The 27,184-nt window shown below is 40.8% G+C and overlaps 1 protein-coding gene and 1 long non-coding RNA gene across 5 annotated transcripts in view; one reads left to right on the top strand and one right to left on the bottom strand.

The window, feature by feature from the left end:
• Positions 1 to 12,374: 12,374 nt before the first annotated feature.
• Positions 12,375 to 27,184, top strand: part of NRIP1 (nuclear receptor interacting protein 1) — a 277,346-nt gene continuing 262,536 nt past the window's right edge. For 3 of the 4 annotated variants that reach the window (XM_065676729.1, XM_065676734.1, XM_065676727.1), the window contains exons 1-2: positions 12,375 to 12,653; positions 13,180 to 15,630. The gene's annotated coding sequence lies outside the window, so the exon portion shown is untranslated. Of the gene's footprint in view, positions 12,654 to 13,179; positions 15,631 to 21,427; positions 21,521 to 27,184 lie in introns of all 4 variants that reach the window. The other variant, XM_065676728.1, reaches the window with a different exon arrangement.
• On the bottom strand, positions 14,774 to 18,874 carry LOC136013208 (uncharacterized). Its single transcript, XR_010612190.1, has 2 exons — positions 18,769 to 18,874; positions 14,774 to 17,267 (listed from the first exon to the last, which is right to left on the bottom strand). It is a non-coding gene; the product is annotated as an uncharacterized LOC136013208 (long non-coding RNA).

The following is a 27,184-nucleotide window of genomic DNA, read 5'->3' as shown; positions in this document are numbered from 1 at the left end:
GGTGTCCTGTCTCTGCTTCCTCCTGGCCTCCCCTCGTCCCTGGCAGAGCATGAGACTCACAGAGTCCTTGGCCAGAATAAACATTACTTAGCAACAATTAAAAACAATCGGTGTTATCAGCTCTCTGCCCAGGCTGGAAGTCAAAACACAGAGCTTGCACCAGTTACTAAGAAGGAGAAAAGCGGCTACTGGTAAACCCAGGACAGCTGTTTAACCTATTATCCCTTGTCCTGTCACTACAGTCCCTGATGAAGAGTTCCTCCCCAGCATCCCTATAGGCCCCCTTCAGGTACTGGAAGGCTGCTATGAGGTCTCCACGCAGCCTTCTCTTCTCCAGGCTGAACAGACCCAACTTTCTCAGTCTATCTTCATACGGGAGGTGCTCCAGTCCCCTGATTATCCTCGTGGCCCTCGTCTGGACTTGTTCCAACAGTTCCATGTCCTTTTTATGTTGAGGACACCAGAACTGCACACAATACTCCAGGTGAGGTCTCACAAGAGCAGAGTAGAGGGGCAGGATCACCTCCTTCGACCTGCTGGTCACGCTCCTTTTGATGCAGCCCAGGATATGGTTGGCTTTCAGGGCTGCAAGCGCACACTGCTGGCTTATGTTCATTTTCTCATCCACATGTTCTTTTTCTTCCAAAGTTAATACCCAATTTAAAATACACAGAGGTCAACTTAAGCTCACAAGTTGTCAGCAGCCAGCAAATGAAAAGGAACCTACACTTCAGGCAGCTGAGAGTCTTATGCCTTGCAAAAGTGTAATTAGTCTGAGGCCATTAATATCTTCGCTTTGGGAAGATATCTTCAGCCAGGTTTCAGAGAAGGGCATAATTACCTGCAGTACTGAGGCACCTTTCTGAGGAACTCATGGAACAAATTTTTCACACAATGTTCAAGCCATAGCCTTTGAAGCAAGCAGGTGGCTCGGGAAATTTTAATCCACTTGCAATTGTGAGTTGACATTCAAGAACTGTCTCTCTCTTTAAAACCATCAATCAAAAGTATTTACAGAATCATGATTCATGATTCTATGAATCAAAAGTATTTACAGATTTAGTAATTGTCACTAAACAGACTTGGCTCTTGGATACAGGCACATCTCTGATTAGCACTGTAAACTTCAAAGGCTTTCTATGTCAGCCTGCACTTTAGCACATTAGGTTCCATCTCTGTGAGGAGGGTGACAATCAAGTTCTTGGTGCAGCAAATTTTTTAACCGATAAACTAAATTTATGAATTGAGTCAAACCAAGAAGCTCTAAAACAATCACCAATTTGCACATATTCACTGTTCCTTATAAGGACTAGTTGTTTGACTTGTGACTTGCATTTTACCTTGAAGAGTGGTGGGTCATTTTTTTACTTTGTCCAGGAACAAAACTTTCAGGATATGCTGGGAATCTCTCCGTTTACCAGGCTCGGTTAAAAAAAGTGCATGTTCAGCATTTATGTAGTGTTTCAACAGACTTTATTTTCTTCTTAAGTGATTTAGTTTTGCCTGGATACACGTCCCACTCTTTCTTTGTTATGCAGAACTGTAATTGTGCAGAAAGAGGGACAGATCATCAGCCAAGGTGTGATACATCCATTAAGCAAGTCATTTCAAATAGCCTTAAATAAATGAAATGTTCTGTAAGTAAAATCAGATTCTCACCTACTTTAAACATTAAGCTGCCAGGCTAAATGAGAAACAAACACAGTATGCGTTAATAAAAAGAAATGCTGACAGCAGCAAACAAAATAGCATAGCCATTAGAAAAGCCAGAAGCCTTCGGACTTTTGTACCCACCAAAGATTCATATTCAGGGAAGGTTTTTATGTCTTAACTGCCGTAGGAGAGCTAAGCAATTTATCAGATGAGAAGGATGAATACTAAAGAGTCTGCCAACAAATGTCAAGATCCAGATCCTTAAAGCATCATGTTTGGTTAAAAGTTTAATACTAAATGAGAAGATATAGCAGTGCAGTGCAAAAGAGGACAGCAGAGATGGACAGAGACTGTCCATCACAAAGACACAGGAGGGTAGTGCCCATTTAGAGGACTATCTAAAGTAAATCAGTCAGGGCATATGTTATCTTTGAAGTCCGTTGGTGACCTTTCTGAACTCCAGTTTTGGGTAGATCAAAAACTGTGAAATTGTAAACACAGTCCCAGATATGGGTGAAGGCGCACCCACAACTTCAAATGCCTGAGCAACTCCAGTCTTGCAGATACAACTGAAAAGGCTCCTTGGGGTCAGCACGTGGCAGGTCAAAGGGCCTGCAGTATTTGCACATGTTCCTGAGAGCACTCTTCAAATGCAAAGGCGCAGGCAACACAGATGTTATCACCTACAGCTGACAACCACAAGTGGAACAAAGCATTAGTCAGAACTTGATGTCATATAATTTGCCTGGTATAAGCATGAGCAAGACCTTGCCCCAAAATGTCAGATACATCATCTACAATATTCTTGAAAAACAAAAGCCAAGTATGACAGAGAACATGTAAGGGAAGAGAAAGGATGGACTAATATTCCTAAGAACCGGTGGCTGAACTGGTGGCCAACAGGTCAGGCATTAGGGAACACAAGATTGCCCTAACTTACCACCTTTTGTGCAGAAGTTCTGGAGGAGACAAGGTGTGACAACTGGTGAAAACTGGTACCTCCCTCTGCATCTCTGTATTGCACCCTGTCAGGAGAGCCCCAGACATGGGAGCCAGCCTTCAGCATTACCAATGCAAGTCCACTCATCCCATACTGCCATGGGTATCTAAGTTTTCTTGTCTCTCACAAGCCTCCTCTGAAGGGTAGCACAGAGATCTGAGTTAAGACTTCTGGTCAGGAATCCTCTGAAAGATCCTCTTTCTCTCTGTTGACAACAGAGGGAGTCCTTTGCAATTAAAGTCTTAATTTTATTGACCATAATTATTAACTTATAGCTAGGGAATGTGAAGTCTTTTCCTCAAGGCATTTCCCTTGGGCAAAGTAGACAAATTTTTAAGATTTTAAAAAATGTTTTCTGATGTTTTGGGATTCAGCCAAATATCTTTACATGATTTCCCAAAACACTGAGCAACAAAAACTTCTGTTAATAGGAATGAAAGATACAAGCAACCTGAAATCCCCGGGCTGAGTAAACTAAAACTTCCACTCACTTCTGGAGTTGTTGTGGTGACACTGTATCCCTTGCAGTGAACATCTTTCTCTCCTGATGTTAAGAAAACATTTACGTAAACAAAAGTATTTATGCTATTCTTTATTATTGGGGTTGTAGACACTCCATATAGCAGACTTCCAGTACCTAAAGGGGGCCTACAAAAATGCTGTAAGAGAAGGAAGTGTTCACATCAGGTTGGACAGGGCTTGGAGCAACCTGGTCTAGTGGAAGGTGTCCTTGCCCATGGCAATGTGGTTGGAACTATATGATTTTTAAGGTCCCTTCCAACCCAAACCATTATATGATTCTGTGAGTTTAGGAGAGATTATAAATCAAATAAAGTTTACTAAAACATTAAAACTATCAAGATAATCCCATTTCTTAATACTGTCATGGCTGAACCGTATTACACTCCGCAGAGGCTATAAATAGCTGTTGAAAGCAGCTTTGTTTATTGTTAAGCAATGAATTTAGCAGGGGGAGGGATTCCTGTCGAAAGGCAGGATATAAGGAAGGAAAAATAACAGTGTATTTCTGTTGTCTTTATTCTGTAATTTTATAATACAAGTAGTTGATGATGCTACTTTCTTGGCAGCAGAACAAGCAGCTATTGTAACGAGAAGAAGCTAGACAATTTTCATACGGAACACAAAGTATACGTTACAGCTTTCTGAAATACTGTGGCAAGATTCAAGGTTATAATAGATATCCGTGGAAAAAGCCCTTACACATGAAACAAGGATGAACAGAACTGGACAAGCTAAAGTCTTCAGCTTTCTTGTGGGCGAAGTCATGACACTGTAGTCCGACACATTTCCTCTGAAGTTGGTGGTGATGTCACAACTCAGAGCCACTGCAGGACAAGATCTGAGATCAGCCATGTCTAATCCTGTCATCTGTATATACCTCCCTGTGAGTGAAGGGCAATGGCAAGGCTGGGCCTTCACTGCCTATATAACAGCTTTTTTAATTAATGCAGCAAAAAACACAGCAAAAAAGTGTAAAGTCACTTGAAAAACGTGACTTTCTTGCTGAAATATGGCACATAGAGAGACCAATGGGATATATTTATTTCCCAGCAGTCAGGCATTGCAGATACATCTCTCTTTTGCCATTTTCTCTTCTGGCCTCCTCCCTCTCCCAAAATGAATGCATTTGCAAAATTAGAAAGGGAGAGAGGGCAGAGAACATCAGCTGACAGGTTCCTCTGTAACCACGGTTTTAAAATTGAGAAAGACAGTAAACTTTTTGTTTCAAGACAGAGCTTGGCATAGAGTAATATATAAAACACAGGAGTTTTGAATTTTTTTTATAAATGCATTCCCTTTGGTTTCCTCCAAATTGTGCAGTTGTGTCAAAGTTTCATAAGAAGGATGTACATCACTCACGCTCCAGAAATTTTATCTAGCTGTATAGATATTGCTACAGAGTGACAATTCTGCAGGAGCAGAAGTCTTTTTAGTCTAGGGCACCAAGCTTTTTACTAGGAACTGTGACAGATGAGCTGCCTAGTTTGCAGCACTGAAACCTGGTACCTAGACCTGTCTGGAGTTAGTACCTGCCTCCAGGATAAAGCCTGATACTGCAGGTTCTGGCTTCACACAATTCAGCCTTGCAATTCATCCTCAGATAGTTCAGGTTCATCTTTAAAGCAGTGAACAGACTAGTAATTTATAGCCCAAATGCTCTGATTTTTTTTTTCAGAAACATAACATCATAACCATTCAGTATTTATGGGAAAACAAAACAAAACATCAAAACCCTCTGAAGCCTAGCGTTCTAACTGCTAAGTATCTTCTATAATTACCACTATCATTAACAACCCAGAAATCCAAACTCCCACCTCCCAGTGCAAAAGACCCACAAGCAAGCAAAATTCCTATCTAGGTTGTTAAACAACATAAGGCAGCCTCCCTGAGAGAATCTCTTCTCCCTGTGCTGCGCTACGTGCTGCCCTTGGTTACACACCACCGACCCTGTGAGCGTCTACGCATCCTGTTCTTGCAGGCGACACCAATCTTGGCTCCTGTTAGTGCTCACCTGCCACACAGCTCTAGGAAGAGACTCAGCAGCATATCTCCAAGGGCTTGTGCTGACGGATGCCACTCGCCAGGATCACAAGCGCATGGCTATAGTTAGCACAGACAGCACTTGCCAGCTCCAAGACTGCAGAGGAGGCCAGAGACCTAAACCAGGATCTCTATAAAAACAGAATACACATCCATGTGCTCCGATAAACCCACTGAAGGAATAAAATACGAATTTCCCAGTAAATCTGATTTTTTAAAAGTAATTTCTCCACTACTGTAATGTACCTATAGACAAAATACTGCAGGGAGTACAGCAATTTCAAATTGACACAAGAATTTCTTAAGCAGCAATTCAATTTTATTACGTTATCTCAAGAAATACAATTAACAGGCATAATTAAGGCTTACACAACTCCTTATTTCCACTTTGCTGAAACTAAAAGCAATCATTGTATACACAAAACTACGTAAGATATAGCCTTCCCTTCCAAACCTGATGCAAAATTATTTTAGGTCTTTATAAATAACTACAATTCACAGAATCACAGAATGGTTTTGGTTGGAAGTAACATGAAAGATCATCCAGTTCCAATCTCCCCACCATGGGCAGGGACACCTTCAACTAGATCAGGTTGCTCAAAGCCCCATCTAACCTGGCCTTGAACACTGCCAGGGACAGGGCATCCAAAACTTCTCTGGGCAACCTGTTCAAGTGTCTCACCACCCTCACAGTTAAGAATTTCTTCCTAACATCTAATCTGAACCTAGTTTAGAACCATTCCCCCTTGTCCTGTCACTACATGCCCTTATAAAGAGTCCCTCTCCAGCATTTTTGTAGGCCTCCTTCAGGAACTGAAAGGCTGCTCTAAGGTCTCCCCAAAGCTTTTTCTCCAGGCTGCACAACAACAACACTCTCAGCCTGTCTTCACAGGAGAGGTGCTCCTGCCCTCAGATCATCTTTGTGGCCCTCCTCTGGACTCACTCTAGCAAGCCCATGTCCTTATGTTTGAGGCCCCAGAACTGAATGCCATACTGCAGGTAGTGTCTCATGAGAGCAGAGCAGGGAGAAAGAGTCACCTCCCTCGACCTGCTGGTCACACTTCTTCTGATGCAGCACAAGATACCATTTGCTTACTGTTTTCTGAATTCAGAGAAAGCTACAAATATATAATGGTATCCTTCTTAAAGTAGGATCATGACAGAAAACAGAACTTTTTCAATAACTGGATTCACACTTTGGAAGCCTCTTCTGCAAGAGCAGATGACTATAAATCTCATCACATTCAAAAGACAGTAGAAATCTCTCACTAAAATCTCAGTCCTTTGACTAAGGTTTCTATTAAGCTGTTCTAGACACATGAACAATATACATTTATGCAATTTTTCCTCACTCCTATGGAAAGGAAAATTATGAAGAATTTAAAAGCAGCAGGGACAAGCACTGAGAGTATATGATGGATATCATACTAACTGAATAGCACAGTTAAGATTGGTGCATTCACTTCTCACCTAGATCTCTAGCCTGCCCTTCCACACATACCATTGCTCAAAATGTTAACTTCCCTTAAGCCAAATGTTTAAATACGTATTATCTGAAAAATCTGTAGATTTCAGCTATTACAGGAATAATTTCTGAATGAAACTGTTCATTTCCCCCCTCTTTATCAGTTTTCATTATGCTCTTAATGTAAACCAGAAACCACAGAATTATGCAGCACAGATGGCACAGCAATAAAAATCTGGACATTTTTCATGTGAATGTCTGTCTTTGGACCTATTTTATAAGCATATGGAATAGAAACCACTACATACTGCAGTATGGTAACACTTGATAGTGATAATTGAGAATGACTGTTACTTGAGTATAATGTCAAGGGTTGTCTGACATAAAAGAAATGTCTTGAAACAGGTTATCTATCTTGGCACCACACTTAACTTGTTTTACTTCATCTGGTACAGTAAGAAATCCATCTGCTGTTTTTCAGTATCTTCAGTGTTGAGGCTCAAGATGGTGATCTCAAGGACAAAACATCTGAATCTCTCTTCCAGTCAGCCGAAAGGAAGGAGGGGGTTTAACTTATGGGAATTAAACTTTTTTACAAGATGTACTTGGGACGACAGAAATTAAATTCTGCCCTCCTAAAAGAAAAATACATCTTGCTATATGAATAAGCACGTACTACTATTATTTTGGAATAAGAAAGAAAGAAAGAGGATTTAGAAGCCATTATAGGCCAGCAAGTCACAAGAGTTACCACAACAAAGACAATGCAGCACTGTAAAGAGATAGCCAAGTTAACTTTAAGCTGGCTGGTCATGTATTAGACATTTATATTAGAAGGCTATCCGTGACAGCAGGGAATGGAGTGTTAACCAGCTTACCTGCTGAGAGCCAACTACTTCATACCAAAGTCTTGTATTGCCACTCCTGATACCTCAATGGCTAAGTTAAAGCTAGTTCAAATTATTCCAGCGCATTATTTCTAAAGAATTCTTAACAGCAGTTTTTGAGATTGTAATGCACTTCATAGTGACAATTCCTACATATTCTCTAATGTTTTAAAAAGAAAATGGGGGTTAGTCCAAACTTGAAAAGGTCCCTCAAATTAGAAGGTACCAATTGCTGCAAATCAAGAAGCATTTGAAATACACTTCTAAGAAAATCAGTTTATTCAGTCTTTCAAGTTGCAATTTACATTTTTTAAGGGATTGTTATGAAATTTCTCATATAGTATTTGCATATATACAGCTTCCTTACATTTTAATATGACTTCTGATTGATTTCCTGGTGTTAGAATAATTTAGTTTATTGTACAGCTATCAGATGATAATTTTAAAAAAACCTGACGGAACTCAGAACCATTTGCAAGTCATGAGGTATCTAAATTTTTTTTTCCATCTGTCCAGCCCAACTAAATCCAAACTTACTCTGAAAGAGTAATTGTCACACCATTGTGCTTCTATAGCATTAAGCACAACTGTACTTCAAGAATCTCTGGGAAGAACTGAGCTGGCACTATTGAGCACAAATTATATTATAAAAATGACCTTCCATTAGACATTAGCAATAACTAGAAAAAGCAAATTTTCAGAAACATAAAGGTTTTAAAGAATAATATTCTAAGATTCCTCCTGTGTATCAGTATGATTGCAGTTTTTGTTGTTCAGTTAAAACTGAGCACACAACTGCTGCTTACTATTCTACTACTCTAATACATGTTATTTAAAATGCCTCACGTAAGGTCAGTGAAGGTTTTGGCTAGGATATCTGCAAGTTCTGAGTACCTGCCATTCCTCTGAAACCTAAACTTCTGGTATGTGAGATTTCTGAACAGCCAGTCTGTGACATCTGACACAGATCTTGCTGTAGGCTGTAGATGCAGTAGTGGTACTTCTCCTTAAAACACTGAACCCTAAAATAAAGCAAGAGCAGAAGTAGACACATCCTGGTGAATCAGGATGCTTGGAAATGCTCTTGGAATACTACAGATCAGACGTGAATAATCGCAGTATCCAAAAGATCTCATATGCTCCCGAAAATAAAACCTGGCCTGTTCCACAGCTCTACCAAAAAGTCAGCTTCCACTACGATGTGCTTGCTGTCAAATTAGTTGCCCCTTGAGGAACCAAATTATATACTTCATAATCTATTTTTAAACCCTTGCTGCTACATGATCAGGCTATTAACGCCATCCACTCACACATTCTTTGAGATTTGGGACAATTCCACAATTACTAAGCTCTGGCTGATGTGAAATTTCAGAGCCATTTACTCAGTATTAATCACATCATGTGAGAGTATGGTATGACTAACCTCTTACGGACATTACCCACAGTACATAATACATGCATAGGACCTCAGTGACAGAGTATTTTTTTTATGCCATACTTTGTCTGACAACTATTAGTGCTACCGTTCAGTAATTTCTAAACTAGTGAAAGAAACAGCAGCTAGTTTACGGTTACTATTAACTTCAGCTTTAAGAAGTACTCACGACAGAGAGCATTATATAAAATCTCATTACTCTGCTTCCTTTTATTATTCCACTCTGCCTGTGCTGTCTCCTTCTCTTCTGCAGGTGATAATAAAAACATGAAGAGGGACTAGGGACATGTAATAGTATATAAAAAGGCGAGTTTGAAAGTACGAGGCCTAAAATTGCTCTTCACTGGTGTCTTATACGTGTTTGCTTCTTGCCATATTTTAAGCAGCAAATGCGAGCTCTTAATCATGTTTCTTAGCTCCCAACCAGTGAATTTAATAAGAATACTGGAGTACCTTAATTTGATTTCCTGAGACAGTGTTAAATGGAAACATTAAAAAAAGAAAAAAGAACAGTGTAACGACATTTCCTCTCTGTGCCACTTTCATATCAACATGTCCTTACCTGTAAAAGGTTTCAATATTCATGTCCTATTTTAATAATCAGAGGAACTCTTTATGCCATCAATGATTTCTTATTAAGATGAAAATAAGAATAATGTATGATCTTCTGCCAGAGCCTGAATGCGCTTCCTTAATTAGCCAGACTTCATCTAACATCTGACAAGACTTTCCTCATCATAGGAAAATTGATTTAGAATAATCTTCTGAATTCACATTTGTAATCAGCAATAAGGGGCTAGAATTGTGTGTTACCCACCAAAATCATATTATAATTTTTGTCACTAAAAATCTGCCCACATTCTCCTTAACAACAGGAAGTACGAATCCTTCGGTTTTGTTGCTTAATCACTATTTCATTAACTGGTTGTGACTCCTGAATTCCTTTTGATGCTAAAATGAAATGTTCCATGCTAGTCAAGCAGAACAGTATTTCACAGACTCAAGATCCCATTTCTCACTGCTCATTAGGTGAGTTTTACTTCATGCCTTCTCTCTCACCATAGTTTTGCATTACCTCCCTTCATCTTTTAAATACATACCTTACAAAATGTAGATCTATAAAGTATCTATGGTGATTGCCACATCCCACCTGTTGCTGTCATCATATGGCCCAAATTAAGTTTCGAAGTGCTTCTTTGCTATCTCAGCTTGAGTAACAAAATCCTTGAGACAAGCACCAAGGCTTGCCTTCAATTTTAGAGAGCCTGCTTTCCTTGCAATCAATAACAGATTAAGAATAAATTATTAATATTTCTGTCTCTTTCAGACCTTCAGTTGTATTGAGCAGAACTTTGCTAAAGCCAGCAGATGTCTCAAACTGAAGGAGAACTGCATCTCACAGCAGCAGATTTACTATCTTCATCATGCATTTTGGCAGGCTGACCAGTCATGGATGTAGTTACAGGCACACTGTGAAAACTCAAAGAAGGTAAATAGGTACAGATATTTTCCACCCACATTCAAAACAGCAAATGCTCCCAAAGGGGCTGAACATATATGCTGGTCCTTATTCAGCAGCGTTAACTTCCATAACATATATTCAATTATTTCAGCTTCAGCAGGACTGTTCAGTGTATTAGTTTGAAACTTCAGCCTGATGAGATTTGTTTAAATGAACTAATCCAGCTAAATATAAATGGAGTGTATGGCATTACCAGAGTATTGCCTCACAAAACGGAAATCTTCCATCTTCTGAATAATTAAAACAAAGATACAATGTAACTATGGGCCAATAACCATCTGACTAAAGCTTAATTTGGGACAATTATTGCCATCTACGTTTTCATTGTTTTTATTTCTATAGCTTAGATATCCAAAAGATAATAACTATAACCTGGCCAGAATAGTGCTCCACTGTCTCTGTTGACCACCCAGATGCCAGAAGGTCCATTTTCCTTGTTATTTCTTAAGAGTTGAGTTTTCAGTCAAATTCCTTTACCTACAGCTCAAAGGTCTGCTGCTCCTTCCACGGAGAATAAGTGTGTCCCTGATGCCAACCTTCCCCCAGTGATACAAATGAGCCAACCCTGGCAGCTCTCCTTCTGCCAGCAGGGCTGCAGCGTGCCCAGCCGCAGGCGTGCCTTACTCCCAAGTGGACTGTATGAGACTGGAGGCTAAGCATGGATCCCACAGTGCAGCTCCCCCAGAAATGGAAGCGAACAGTGAGCCCTCACACCTGCTCCAGGCCCCACCACACTCACCAAGCGCTCGCTTTACTTCCCCGAGACTATGGACACTGTCCCAATCACACCCCCGCCTCAGGCCACATTCTGCCTAGGTTCACCTCCATCTCTCTCCAGGTCAAACCCTGCGTTTTGCAGTAACCACAAACCTTAAAATATCTTGAGGTTTTTTTGAGGAGTTGCAGATTTTCTCTACAAAGAAGATGGAGATTCCCTTTTCACAAGGTGTCACGTGGAAAAGACAGGGGGTAATAGGCACAAGTTACTCCTGGGGAGATTGAAACTGAACATAGGAGGAAAATTTTTCACAGTGAGAATAATTATCCACTGGAATAATCTTCCCAGGGAAGTGATGGATTCCCCAATGCTGGGCACTTTTAAGATTTGAGTGGACGGGGCACTGGGACATCTGTCTAGGTCATGATTCACCCAGTAAGGTTGGAGCAGAGGACCCTTCAGGTCCCTTCCAACCTGTAATCTGCGATTCTGTGCCTGATTTATTTTGTTGCTGCTGTGTTTGGATTTGGGTTTATTCTGTTCGAGGTTCTTCATTTGGTTTTGTTGCTGCGGCTGGAATGATTTCTGAGAAGACCACTTGCAGTTTCTTCTCTGCTGACTCCTGCCGAGACCTCTGGCAGCCTTCAAAACTCTGCATGGTCTCCCACAGGGTCACGCTGAGGGCTCAAAAACAGGTGCTCTTAACCACACGTAACTTCATTTTTAACTATAGCTGGACCGCAAGGCGCGCTCCCCAGCCGCCGTCAGCTCCGCGCAGGGGGCCAGCGCAGGGCCGGCAGGGCAGCCCGCGCCGCTTCCCCCTCAGCAACCTCCCACAAGGTTAACGGCCAGGCGCGGCCGTTCCGCCTTCCACACGCAGTCCTGCACTGGCCGCAGTCACAGCCAGCGGCACCCGCGCGGCCCCGGGGGCACACACGACAACCCCACACCCTCAGGTGCGGCGGCCTCCCCCCGCCTCCGGCAGGCAGCGGCCGGGCAGCCCCGCCGGGCCCTCCCGGCTCCAGTCACGTACCGCGCGCAAACCGTGGCCCCGCCCATTCCCTTCCGGCCACAGCCCCCGCTGCGGCAGCGCCACCTGCTGGGCGCGCTGCGGGCACCGCCTGGCCTCTGGCGCAGCAGGGCCGAGGTGGGCAGTGTGGGGCTACCAGCAGCCGGGCCCGCCCCCTCAGCGGCGGTTGTGCCCAGCCTGCCGCCCCGCCGTGCCCTGCTACAGGGGCCGGCTGCAGTGCCGGGCCGGCTGGTTGCCGCCTGCGCTTTTCTCCGTTGTGCGGTAGCGGCATGGTCGAGGGGACTGAGTGGCTCCCGGCGCGCTGGGCTGAGGCAAACCGCCGTCCTGCTGCGCCTTCGTCCCTGAGGAGGCCTGCGCCGATAGCCGGACGAGGCATCCCGGGTACAGCCGTGGGAAAAGGCCGTTGTTAGCGAAGCGCACTTAGGGGAAATTCAGGGCGGTGAAGTGACACCCTTTTTTCTGTGGAGCAGCCAGCGGGACTGGTTGCGTCGGTATTTACATGCTTCCAGTCAGGTCACTGCAGTTTAAGACTCACATACGCAGAGGAGAGTCGCTGCTGGTTCAACCAGGCATATGGTTGGGGGGGGTTGACCCGCTTGTCATCCACAGTAATGTTTAAAGCAACGTGGTCTAGTGGAAGGTGTCACAGCCTGTGGCAGGGGGTTGGAATTGGATGGTCTTTAGTGCCTTTTCCAACCAAAACCCTTCTGTGATTCTGTGAAATTTCTGAGACCCTAGAGAGTCAAATATGTTTATAGTTAATTCCATTAAGTCAATACACCTGTTCCTGAAGTGAAGGAAATACTTTCCTAGTACAGATTTAAGGCTTTCAAGCAAGATTACCAGATTTACAGCCAGCTTTACAGATTGTAAGGGTGAACATGACTGTTGGTCATCTTTTTTTCAGGTGAAAACATCCTGAACCCGAAGGGAAGAAAAGAGTGGCAGTTCAGTCCGTTCCCTATCACCTTGACAAAGGGCTGCTACGGCTACTGACCTACCCACATCACTGTAGCTTCTTGCCACCTCAGCAAAGGGAGACATGCACTGCCAGTTACTGGCAAGGAAGGGTGAGGAAGAGGGCAATACAGACAAACTTGAAACCTTTTCTTGTGGCTGGAACAGTCTAGAATCACCCACTGCACTTGTGCCCAGGTGCAGCCCTGGCAGCACATGTTAAGAACACCCTCAGTATTGCTTCAGCACAGGCAAGCTTTAGATGTCCTGCTGTACCAGGTGAATGACCTGCACAAGCTACCCTGAGCCACCTGTTCACACTGCAGTGCAGCCCTGGCCTTTGATCCTCTGGGTCTTGCCCAAGTTATTTCTTCACAGAACCACAGTTTTTATTTGAGGGAACATGAGGTACTGACAAAGACTGAATTTTTGCTTGCTATGGGAAATGAGTAAGCTGCTCTTCCTGTAAGGACAAACAAAATAAGCCTTTGGTTTCGTTTATCTGTATGCATCTTCAGCAAAGTTGTCACTCTACCAACTCAGCATATACTCACTGATACACTTTTTGTTTCCTTCTTGGACCTTTCCAGGTCCACAGTCATTCTCAGAGATCATCTCTGAGGCCTTTCCAAATTCTTCAGCATCTTTTCTGAAGCACTGAAATCAGAGTTGGACATAGCATTCAGCAATGATCTCATCATTGGTGCTGAGAAACCAAAATAAAACCCTCACATCACCTCCTGAGTAATATCTCTGTATTAGGACAGTGGAGTGAGGCTGCCTATATGTTTACAGAACAATTATACTGGGTGAATTTTTAGCTTTCTGACCAGAAAAAAGGATTGCTCGTTCTATTTAGTTCTAATTAGCTATTTAGTTCCAGAAGAGGGCCCTTTCTTCTGAAACTTTACCCATAGTGTTGGCATAGAAAGTCCAGGTCCTTTTTCTCACATTGACCAGTATATACTGCCTTTCACCTGAGTTCAGTTTTTTATCTGTAACTCACAGTATTACAGCTTGCAGGACCTTCTTTGTTGTGTGATGCCTAGACTTGTGTCATGAGTCTTACCAGCCAGTGTAACTCTTGTTGGAAGTAACACAGATTTGCTCCTCATTTTCAGACATACAGTCAGTCACAACAAAGGGTCTAGTTTAGTGTAATCACAACTAAGGAAAGAAGCAACACTATTTAGTACATAGGCTAGAAATATTTATGTGTTGTTCTGAAAAAAAATGAAGAAAAAAAGTACCCAAGCTAGTGGGCAATAGCAGGGTATTCACATGGTGAAATGGAAAGTGAGCCTGTGGATTTGTGCTTTGCCAGGAAGAGCACATCTTTCTTCCTTTCAGTTTAGTGACAAATTTAACCAGAAGCCCTTCCAGCACTTTGTATTTCTACAAATGTCAAAATACAAAATCTGCTGGAGATTCCAAGTGTTGTCTTGCTTATAAGCAGGAATGACCTAGCCTGGGTACTGGTTAAAAAGAACCAAAAAACATAGGAAGGAAGGCAGACAAAAGAAGTAGGTAATAATAATGAAAAATTTGTCCTAGAAATTTGATTTTTTTATTTTTCCTTTAGATAAGAAGCTATACTATGCTACTTTGCTATTCTCTTAAGCTCTTTGATATATGTCATATGTTAAGGAAAATCACCAACACTTTCCATTATTTATGAATGCTACAGAAAAAATGATCGAACAAGACATGGAAGGCAGGCAGTACGATGAAGAGCACAGAGCCCTAATAATGGGTTAGTTCTTCAGGTATTTTTTTTTAAATGAGAAGGGTTTTTCTTGACAAGTATAAAAGCACGTGACGACACAGTAGAGGGGCTAAACCACGAGCTAAAGAATTCCCGATAATAAATAATATCTAAAGCAAATTCATAAAAATCTTCATTTAACAATAGTCTGATTCAACTTCCTGCTTGGGAGAAAGCACCACATTGATAGAAGAGCTTGCATTTTTTTATGGTGCCCTAAAACTGATTTAATCAGTCCTTTCAGTCATTTGGCAGTGATGCCTAATAAGAGTGCCATAAATGTAATCTCCTTCTCATTTCTGTATTTTAGCTGATGCTTTTTACCATATGGAATGGTGACATGAGCTGTGCTGCCGGCAGCAGGTTCAGGGCAATGTTTTATCAGCTCTTCCTCTTCTTCCACCCACACCACAAGCTCAGTAGAGATTTCATTTCCCAGTACTATTCATTTGATTGTTTGCCTGGTTGATCTCTAACCGATAGATTTGAGCCAGCCTGAAACAACCCTTTTCTTATAAAGTTGGGTCAGTTCTCAGAACTGATTCAGAGCCTACATAACTCAATCTATTAAAAATGAAACAAGCAAACAAAACCCAAACCCAGTGGCTGGGACCTCAGCAGAAGGAGCAGATAAAGGTGAGAATTAATAGCTCTGTGTTTGTAGGAAAATGGTGTCAATAAATTGTTGATTCAGCTTGGCTGTAGGCAGAATAGTTCCTCTGTCCATACCTGTAGTCTTTTATCTCGTACTCCGTCATATTGCCTTTACATGACTTCTTTAATTGAAGTAATATATCTTTTGGGTCACTTTCCTTGTGCTAATACATGATGAAAGACTTAACAGTCAAGTGAAGGAGGAGAAAGAAAGAGGAAGCTGTTACACTTTGCATTCACCTTCCTAATACATGACAGGAAGAATCTGGAGGCACGTCTCAGGCAAACATCAAAACAGCTATTATACAAGTATGTTAGAACATCAAAGCAAAAGCTCTCGTGTATCCTAGTTTATTTCCATTGCAAATACAAAGCTAACTCATTTATTTTGCAGTTTGCGCTCGTGATTATTTTGAATTAACATGTTTGTCCGGAGGCAGCCATCATGTTGATGCCATGGTGCTGTGTCACACAAGCCGAGGCCTGAGACACCCCAGATGGGCATCTCAATATCAAAAGAATTTATTCATGCCTCATACAAAATGTATTGTAGAGGAAAGCTGGCAGTGGTATTTTGCAAAATTGCAAAATCTGTTACTCTGGAATGTTACAGATATTTTAAGAATCCCATATGGGCTTATCTAGTCTCCTTTTCATGAAGATGGTCAGAATGTACCTTACTGGCAGATAGAAAAGATTCAAGATATACTTAGTGGCATCAGGACTGTCTGCAGATCCAGTTGTTCTTCTGCATGAAGAGCTAAAGGGAAGCTGTTTTATTAGTGGAACCACCACTGGTGCCGAAGTTGACATCTTGCTGAAATTTTATTGTAAGATCAGTTACAGGTCTGTCATAGAGCAGCGATTCTACTGAGTGTTGAAGAGGAAGTGTCAGTTGTAATTGTGAAAAGCCATGCAAATATACCCTGGAGCCACACAGGAGAAAAAAAATAAAAAGCTTTGTAAACACTGAGTTTAACTTCAGTCATTGCCTATTGCAGGCATCTCACAGGTTCATGGAAATCAGGACTGGAAGGGGCCTTAAGAACAGGTTACAGTTGTGAAGATTTCCTCATGGTTTTCCTAAATTTATCTTGCTGCAATTTCAATAAACTTTTGTCCTGTTTGTCAGGGAACAGTGGCAGTGAGGCTGCTCTCCAAGGAAGGATGAGCCATGAGACAGGGGTGACTCCAGCACAGGCAATGCCCTCACCAGCCAGGGTGCAGCCTTGCATGTAACACATAAGCAGGGCCAGCAGAGCCAGGGGCTGGTAACAGTGTCTGTCTGCAGCCCCAGACACAAGAGATGCAATAGGATGAGCCAGGGCCAGGTCCATCCAGGGCAGCAGAAGATAAGACAGGAGACAAAGCTGAAGATGCAATTGAAGACAAGGCAACAGTGTGAACCTGAGTCCATCTGGGAAGCCCTGTCAGAGAACTGAGGCAGGGGAATTCAGGGAGGGGGGTCCCAGGGTAAGGCTGGTCAGGACAATTAAGAGTGGTTCGTGCTGGCAGCATCCTGACAGTATTCACAGTGGAGATGACAAGCACTTAAACTCTTCTGTGGGAGATGCATCTGCTGGTTTTATAATTTTCTTCGAAGTTGTACTCTGATATTCCTGGAAAGGAAAAAGAAGTGTGAAAATGTACTTTAAAATGGTGTATGAGATCATCCACTCAGCTCTTGTGTTTGTTGTCATTCTGTCTCAAGACAAGCCTGTGGAAGGTTCATGTTTGGTTGTTGTTGTTCTGTTGTTTTGGTTTTGTTTTGTTGGGTTTGGTGTTGGGTTTGGTGGGGTTTTTTGTTTGTTAGTTTGGTGGGATTTTTTGTCACTTGGCAAGAATGAGCAATAAAATATCTTTGCTTGAACCACTTTACTCTAAATTTAGATACATGAACATGTTTAAAAAGCAGTCCATGAGACCCGTGCATAGCTTGTAGTGCTATTTATCAAAACAGTTGTATAAAAATTACTTTTTTCCTCGAAGGCATTACCTTCAGTCTTCAGTGTGGGAAAATCAGGAAAAGCGCAACAGCATGCACTACAATTGGCCGCAGCTAAAACGGTAACGTGGTTGAAAGCCCAGACCTCTCTCACCTCCTTCAGTTTATGCATCCAGGTATTGCAGCATGAGAATTGTCAGTACTGTATCTGAGCAGTAGGTCATACTTAATATTTTTCATATATTCCAGGACCAACTGTTTTTTTTTTAATCTGCTCTACACTATTAAATGCTCATACAAAAAAACACAAGCTGAAATCTGATAATTGCCTCCCATCATCTTCCCAAGCTACCAGTTGTTCAGCTTTTCTTCTGAACTTTATCTATGAAATATTTAAGAGAGGATAGAAGAGTTCTCTAAAGGCTGAAAAATGTAAGTACAGTTCTAAATTGTTGAACTGAATAGCAAAATTGTTAATATATAGGTTGCATATTTTTCCATATATTTTAATTAAAGACGCCAGAGTGTCTCACAGTATTTTTTCTTGGAATTTCTGTTCCTCTTTCAAAGTGTACACAGAGCTATACCTATACCCACTGTGGGATGTTTCACACATGTTGTGTTAACAGTGCAAACACTGAGTTATTTAAGAAAAAAAGTATTTTGACAAGGAATAGCTGTGTACAGAGAAGATGCACATACTTGGTAAATAGATCCATTTACAGTGCTAAAGCTTCACTTACTTGACTGTTTCCCACATTTTCTGCCATATGTTTTATTAAACCAGGAACTTTTGAACCTTTGTCCCTGTAGGGAATTTAATTTAATCAAGTCTCATTCACAGGAGCGACAGATACTATATCTTGTCTCAAAGCGCAGTCTAATTCTGCCTTGATGCTGCTGCATAATGGATGCATACTTTACACTCACATTCCAGAGTGTATTTTTCAGCTAATATACTGTTCCAGCACTGTAGAAAAATCATCTGAAAATTGAAATATGTGTCAGTCAAATGGTAGAGATTAATAAAAATTGCTGCTTGCATGAAAAAACTAAACTAGGTTTCTAGCAAGATGATATTTTATTAGCAGAAATAAGAAGTTCTTTTCTGAATTCATTCTTATATGATAAATTAACTTCTCTTACAGTACAGACGTTAAATCATTTGAAGTTACCTTAACACAGTTCTCAACATCTGTGCTCTTGCTGAGATTACTTCAGTGCCCAGCAGCAGGAACACTCCACTAGCTGGAAAAGAAGTGGAGTTATTTATACAGAAATACTGAGCCACCTTTGAACTGGTTACTTTGAACCTGCGCTGCATAAGGGAGCAGCTGAGATTATTTGGTTTGTGAAACCTTACCTCCTGTAGTTTCTATCTCATAACCTTCAAGACAGATGACATTTTGCAGTGACACTTTTCAAGCCCAGATTCCTTACCTATGCATTTCTTTAAGTGTTTTGGTGTCTTTTTTTTTTTTTTTAGTTTATCTAAAACAAACTCATTTATAGTTTGCCCAAAGCACTCATGCCACTGAAGTTTTCCACATCCCTATAACTAAAGGAAAAAAGAAGACAGAAAAGAAGGTGATCAAATCAATCACGCCTATTGCAGAAGTTTGATTTTTGTCAACTGGGGGGAACAGGAAGAGAGACAGATGATGGGGACGGAACACATTTCCTTGTTTGTTGCCAAACACTACACTTTGGGTTTGCTTCATTTGTCAGTAAATGATCTTTGAACATTGAGATTCTGGTTTCTTTACAAAATGATAGAGTAAATGAACTATTGATGATGCATCTTCAGAAACCATTCATAAGACACTCATTTTCTTTACATAGTGCAAGTGGTTGGTATGCATTATGATCTGATAATCTTTCAGAATAATCTAATGCACAAAATTTTTTCTCATGTATATAATTCATCTTGGCCAAACTGCATTATTTGTTAATATGACTACTGTACTGTGTCAGGAGCCTGTTGCATGAGACTGAAATTCAGTTTAATGAGAAAACACACACAAAAAAGCATTTCTTTATCCATTCTTAGTATAAAAAATAAATTATATACATTTATGAACAGTCAGCCTAACAAGAGCAGGCCAGACAGATTTGACTGTCTACTTTGCAAAAAACCTCCTCATGCTTCTTCCTCTTAAAAACTAGAGGGAAATTTCCTGTAACTATAACCTTTATAATTCCTCTCAGCAGGGGCTGCAAGTCAAGACCATTAGACTTGGCATGGAAAGATCTTCCCTGTTAGTCCCAGTTCTACCTACAATAGTTTGGAATAATCATAGAATCCTAGAATGGTTTGGGTTGGAAAGGACCTTAAGATCATCTAGTTCGAACCCCTTGCCATGGGCAGGGACGCCTCACACTAGACCATGTCACCCACGACTCTGTCCAGCTTGGCCTTGAACACTGCTAGGTGTCCTGGGTTTACCAGTAGCCATTTTGCTACTTTTCCAAGCTACTTTGCTTGGAAAGAAAGAGGGAGAAAAAGGAAAGGGGGAGGGGGAGTGAGTGAACGAGCTTTTGTGATTGGGTTTAAACCACGACACAAGGATGAAGCATTTATTGCTTCTTTGGGCAACCTCTTCCAGTGCCTCACCCCCTCACAGTAAAGAACTTCTTCCTTATATCTAATCTGAACTTCCCGTTTAACTTTGTACCTGTTATCCCTTGTCCTATCACTACAGCCCCTGATGAAGAGGCCCTCTCCAGCATCTTTGTAGGCCCCCTTCAGATACTGGAAGGCTGCTATGAGGTCTCCATGCAGCTTCTCTTCTCCAGGCTGAACAGCCTCAACTTTCTCAGAAGTACACAGATTACTAGATGGGTCACCCCAAGAAGCAAGTTCTCCCAGCACAGAATGTCGAAGCGTGATTTCAAGCCATTCAGTATTTTTTGCACTTACTCTGAGCAACTGAACTAGAACTGTCTTGCAAAGAAAGATTAAAACCAACTAAAAAAAAACTTGTGTACAGATATAATTATATCTGTATCAAGAAAAGACACTGTTTAGCATGGTCAAAGGGGCAGTCTGAATAAAAAGGTGACACATGTTACTTAGGAATTCTGCATTACTAATAAACTAACCTTTATCACTGTATAGTTTTTGTAAATGCTGGGATATAAAGCACTACATGGTTTCAAGAATCACATTAATATGTGTGAAGTTTTATGTGCTTCATGTATTTTTTCTGAGTTTATGGGTCTATTGGGATAAACAAAGTTTTATTAATTCTTGGATACTAGATCAAATACTTAAAGGATCTGCAAAAGCAAAGTTAGAGAAGGCAATGGCCATACTAGCCTGTTCTGGTTTTAAGGAGAAAGTGGACTGCTATAGGGGCAGTGAGAGTCACACAGGTGTCATCATCAGCACATCTGCCACTGAAGCTGTGTCCTACAGTTCTCCCTCACACTGGAAATCAATTTTTTTCCTTTCTAGGCCTCAGTCTAGGAGTGTTTGTAGATAAGCTGTCATTCCAGGAGATGATGGTGAGAGAAATCCAGTGGGTGAAAACAGTGCAAGGAAGTGGTGTCTGGATTGGTTACCTCTGTGCTTCTAGGGCACCAGCAGTCAAAACTAGCATAGTGGTTATTCTTCACCCAGGAAAAACCTTACTAAGAAACTGAAAAAGAGACCAGAAACTTTTGTAGTCTCTGTATGACTCTGCCTGCTGTGCTTCTAATGCTTTCTGTGACAATGCCGGTTTCACAGCTTGCTCACTCATGTCAAAACCTCTGGCACCACATAACGAGCAGTCCCAAAGCACCAAAAGCAGGCTTCACTTTGTCCTGTAATCTAATTTACCTTCGTTTTAGTGGTCAAGTCTTCTGAGAATCTGTGGGAAAAGCTCTCAAAATCTCTGAGGAACACGGCACAATTATTCTTCACTAGGCTTCCGAAAATTTAAGGTCTGTTTTCAAAGCATTTGAGATTCTTTTCCTCTCTACCTACATTAGTTAGGTCCACCTTCCACTCCTAATGAAGTATTAAGTTGGGCATAAGCTGAGTATATGAAGCTAATGATGGGGCAGTGACGAATTGCTCTTATTCCTGCTTTGAATGGGGAGATGAGGTCTGCTAGAATAAAGATAGTGTTTTTGGAAATGCTTGACAGAGAGAAAACTCAGGAGTTGAAAACCCAGTGAGAAGCCGTGGGGATGACAGAGTGCTTTGTTGCCAACTAAAAATTAATTTGAGAAGACTCATGTAATTTAAGGCAGGTTTCCTTTTTCTCATTGGATGAATTTAACCCTAATGAGAATTTTCATGACAGCAAATGAGACAGAACAGAGGTTATTGCCAGAGAGTCCCATGTCTTTGCACATCCTCCCAGCGATGCCATCTGCTAGAATATGAGAAAAAATAAAAAAGAATGCAAATATTAGGGATATAGTCAAAGGAAAATAACGTGAAAATGGTATTTATAACTTCATTGTTTTATCCTTGACATTATTTAATCTTCTTTAGTAGGAAAAAAAAAAAAGCATTTTACACTTACTTTGTCTTTCTATTTTCAGGCTTTCAGATATTTCTGCTCAGATGAGCAATTACAAATAGCTAGTCTGGAAGGAATTAAAAGGGGAGACAGCACAGGTATAATACTGGAAAGCAGACACCTAGGAATACCGTTGAAGATTTTGTCTCCTAGTACTTCAGTATTTGAGGCGGGGAGGAAGAATGCTATGAAGGTTACATCTTCCTACTCCGTTTTTCTGACCACTATGCCCTTCAACCCCTGAAGCATCCTCCATGCAGCAGTTCAGGCTTAGTTTACTTACAAAGTATTTGAATGTAATGAATAAGGAGAGACACTTTAGTAACATGATAGACACACACAGACAGATCTTGCTGTCTGCCAAATTCACTGCATGCCCTGCAATGCTGGAGTGGCCAGAGCTGAGTGGTGGAGAATAAAGTCTCCACATGAGAAATTTTCACAGGCACAGAACTGCCAGCTTCAGACATTTGGAAATCACAGCTTAGGCCTCAAAAGAGTGCTGCGGGGATTTAGAAACTCTGAAACACGCTTCAGTAATGAATTCTGTGTTTTTGCATTTACACTCCGGATTTGGAGACTTGGCCTTGTTTTTTAATTTCTTATTTTTGTTTCTCTCTTATTTTTCTTTAAATAAAAGCTGACTTTTTTTTTTTTTTTAATTTTAAGGTCTAGCAGCTGGTCCCTGTGAATACTTCAGAAATTGCAAGGCTTAGGATAAAGTTGCAAGAGTTGGCATTGCATCTGGCACAATAAAAGCTGCTTCCTGCGGAGGAAATCCCTATCAGGTGTAAGGTAGATAGAAGACTGATAACAGGAATATCAGACCAAGATGAAATATGTCAGAGAAAAATAAGGGAGTAGGTGAACTGAATTGCTTTGGTTCTTTTTATTGACATGAGCACAAGTTCTCTCTCATGAACCCTATAACTCACAGAGGGCTTTCACAGATGGAGAGCCTTCCATCACCAGATCGGGCTTTTGCCATCCGTCTTGATCTCTCTTTTCTCCATCTCCGTGCAATCCAAACAAGAGGGAGAGCCACTGACACGTTATTAAATGAAAAATGTTCAGGAGAGGTCAGGAATGAAATCTGAGGGCTGTTTATAGTTGCTTGATTGCTGCCTGTGTAGCAAATAAGGCAACCATACAAAGGTCACTGTGTCTCATCCTATTACATCAGTGCCCTTTCAAAGTACATTGTGTCCCTTCAAGTTGTGTCACATCAAGAGCTGGTCGAGTGCTTCATTGTGATTGATATTCATTGCCAATTTAACTTTCTGCTACTGGTAACTGATTCTTATTCCTGGAAGCACATTTGTTATTTGCAAGAGTGTTTGAGCAATTTGCAGATGCGCCATTTGATCATGTTGTTAAGAGTCACATAAAACAAGTAATTCCTTCTCTTTCTTGATCAGATGACACTCTTTAGTAGCAGAAAAATATTATTGAAGTGTGTATATATTTGTTCATTCCTGAATAGCTGCAATCTCATTTAAAAAAAAACCAAAAGAAACCCAAAACACAAGGGAGTAAAAAGAGACAAAAACTTTGTCAAAGAGGCTGAAAGTGAGCATGAACTTGGAAGATTTAAAACGTTGACTGTACTCTCAGAGCATGCTTGTAAACTGAGGTATCTTTGCATGGCAAATGCGTTCAAAAATTACATTAAAAGTAAAACTCGGAATTCTCCGCTAGAGGACTCTCTCTTCTTTTAAATGACACTCTGAGCTCTCAACTACAGGACCGTGTCCTTTGGTCCCAGCTATCCGAGTGGTTAGTTTTTAAAAATGTGTGAATGATGTCAATGCTGAGGGACTTGTGTAAAGCCTCAAATGTTCAGCCTTTAGCTTAAAATGGTAAAAGATTTTCAAAGCAGCATCCAAATCAATTAACCAAGCTGTGAGATTGAACCGAGGTGCATCGAAAATCTCACTCTGTTTTGACACTTGCGTAATATTTTATACATACTGTTGCACTCTCAAAAATATCTTCACCTTTTTCTGTCATTCACACTCAAAAATTTATCAAACATGATTCGCACCCATGATCAGGACACATTGTTTTATTTTGACTTTAGTTAGTGTGGGAATATGTTAGTGCTTAATATAAACTATTGAAACACCAGGGAAATAAAGTGTGGCTTTTTCTTAGCATCCATTTTCATGTTAAACCCACCCCATTTAATGGCGAAATGCTAATGTCCCCCATCAATCTGCTCATACCTGGCCACGTGTTCCCTCTGCCTTTCCTCCAGCAGACCTGATGATTGTGCAGCTGCAAGGTGAGCTGGATTAATCAGCTGGCTCAACAGAAAACAGTCAGGTAGGCAAAGGAAGGCAGAGCACTGGGTCCTCTGCCAGGGAGCTGGAGGTCCCACGCTGCTGGCAGAGGGCTGGCTGGGAGGGAAAGGAAGGCAGGAGAGGGACTTGTTTTCAGCAGCAGCTTGCAGTTGCATCGGATTAAGTGCAACATGATACGGCAGATTTTCAGGCCACTAAAAATGTCATGCAAACACCACTTCGGTTTTAATTTGTTTCACTTCTGAAACCGAAGTGAGGTCACATCCAGGCTTCTGATCTGTAATGTTAGATTCACACGCTTTCCTGGAGTTCACTGGGTTCACAGCTGCTTGGTTTTATGCAGCCACAGAACAGGTGGCCTGAGAGAATTAGACCAATAAAAGATGCGTAAGTAAACTTGGGTTTGCTTTTTCTATTCCTCCTTGTGAACATTACAGTCACATGGCTGTTCTCTATGAAACTACAAACTCTAGTATTCAGGGGACGCAGTCATTGAAAATGGATTGTTAAATCCATGGGTTTGTGAAAACAGTCTCTATATTGCTTATCTAATAGACTAGAGACTTACTTGGACAACTACTCTATATATTCGAGTTATAATGTTCTTACATACATATGTATGTTCTTACATACATATGTTCTTACATACATGGCACACTGATGTTAAAACTCACATCCTCTCTCACTAAGAATATGTGTTGAATACACAAACACAGTGTGATGTTTTGATGTTTTTCCTGTGTCTAACAGGAAAAATGCCCCGACTGGAATGACTAAGAGAGAAATAATAAGTATTAAAACAAAACATATGGAACTACAACAAAAAAATTATGGTTTAACATCCACTGTATTTTTTTGTCTTTCAAGGGTGATATTTTATATTAACATACAACAACTTTACAGATGTTTGTGCTTTTGGTAGCACAATAAAATGTGCAAAATATTTACGACTAAGCATGATCTTCTGTCTCTTCTGTACTTGCTTCTGAAACATGCTGATAAAAAGCATAAGGACTTTCAATAGGCAGACCTAAGCCCAGAGAAAGCAAACTGGTACCTAGACTTTACTATGCTAATTAGGTAGCTAGCCTTTCTACTAGATGCAGTTAAGAAGAGGGTATCTTTGATTGTAAAACGGTAGACTGATGATTACCTTAGTATTAGTTTCTTGGTGGCATATGACATGTATGTTTTATAGAATAGCCACAGGTTAGAAAAGGATGCTTGTATGGATAAATTCTATGAAGTCACAGAATAAAAGAGTGCACAGTACCATAGAACAATGCAATTCAATTGCAAGATCCTGGGGTTAAAAAAACCTAAGAACTACCTGTTATCTACCTGCTTTCATATGAGCAGGTAGTTGTGTTATCTAAATTTCACATTCTCCATTTCTTTTCAAGACAGACATCTCAAGGATCTAGATTATGACATGGGCCATGTTCCCATGCAAGGGAATATTTGTACTTGAGATTGCTGTCTCATGAACTTTAATCTGAACTGTTTGCATGTTTGTCTGCTCCTCAGTGCTGGATGGGGAAGAAAAGGAGAGGGGGAAATCTGTGCTGTAAAATTCCACTTGCTGGTAGGCACTGGCTGGCTTCTCTCACAAGGAGAGAAGGCGTCATGGTGTACTGCAGGGGTACGTCTGAATCGATTCTTGCTATGTGACTCAAGACAAGGTTTAATTAATAATTCTTTACCTAATGTTCTTCATATGGCTTTGAAGCTTCATACTTTGCCATGGTAACCACAGGTAAAGTCTATTTCCATCCATGATGAAAAGTTCTAGGAAAAAAAAAAACCACAACAAAAAACCAAAAACCAAAAAAAAAAAAATAAACCAACCAAAACCCCACCAACTGTAACAATTCTGGTAGTAATTTTAGCTGTAGTACTGGTGGAAATAGCCGAAGTTCCTGAGTGTTAAATTAAGGCAGCAATAATCAGAATGAGTTAATATAAAGCAGACTATAAAAATATAACAAGCCATTCAGTATTGTCAAAATACATTTTAAAACTAGCTAGATAGCATATGCTAAGCATTGCAGCATCTTCTCAGGTAATGTCTGCCAGGTACAAATGATAATTTTATTATGGAATAGAAACTAAATGATTCAGCAAGTATAAAGGAATGACTGAAACCAAAGAAACAGGAAGAACCATCAGTGGTTTAGCAGGAACCTGAAAAACTAGATATAGTCACAAAAAAATGTAAGTGGATCTTAATGGCAGTATTTTGGAAGAAAGCACCTACTTTCTTGGACAAACACATAAAGTTGGATAAAATGGAGATGCTTTTGGACTTGGCATCCCTTAATGCCAAATTCAAACGCGTAGTGTTTTTCCCAGTATATTAGCTGACTTAATAAATGATATGTCCTTTCCTTTTCCTCATTTGTATCCTTAGACCACCATAGTTGTAAACAACACTAGCCCTGTTTTGGCAAAATATTACACAGTAGAACAATGATGTCTTCTACAGTGCTAAGTATCGAAATGAAAATGAGAATACACATTCCTGCAGAAAGTGGTTCAGTCATGAAGATGTTAATTCATCATCTGTGACTTCTTCCCTCTTTCTTCTTGCTATGAAGGCATCTTTCTTCCTCCCAGGCACATGCATAGGTGGCAAATTAAGTTCTTTCCTGATTATGGTAAGTGGAAAGGTCCCAGTTTCTAAGTAAAAATTTCAAATCTTCATTCTCCCTTGGAAGCAAAGGTCAGTGTCTAGTTTCACCTGCCCTAAGATCTATAGAAGTTAAGCCAAAAAC

The sequence above is a fragment of the Lathamus discolor genome, chromosome 4 (genome assembly GCF_037157495.1).
Source record: "Lathamus discolor isolate bLatDis1 chromosome 4, bLatDis1.hap1, whole genome shotgun sequence".
Taxonomy (NCBI): domain Eukaryota; kingdom Metazoa; phylum Chordata; class Aves; order Psittaciformes; family Psittacidae; genus Lathamus; species Lathamus discolor.
The sequence above is the reverse complement of the archived record's forward strand: the minus strand, read 5'-3'. Positions and strand labels throughout refer to the sequence as shown.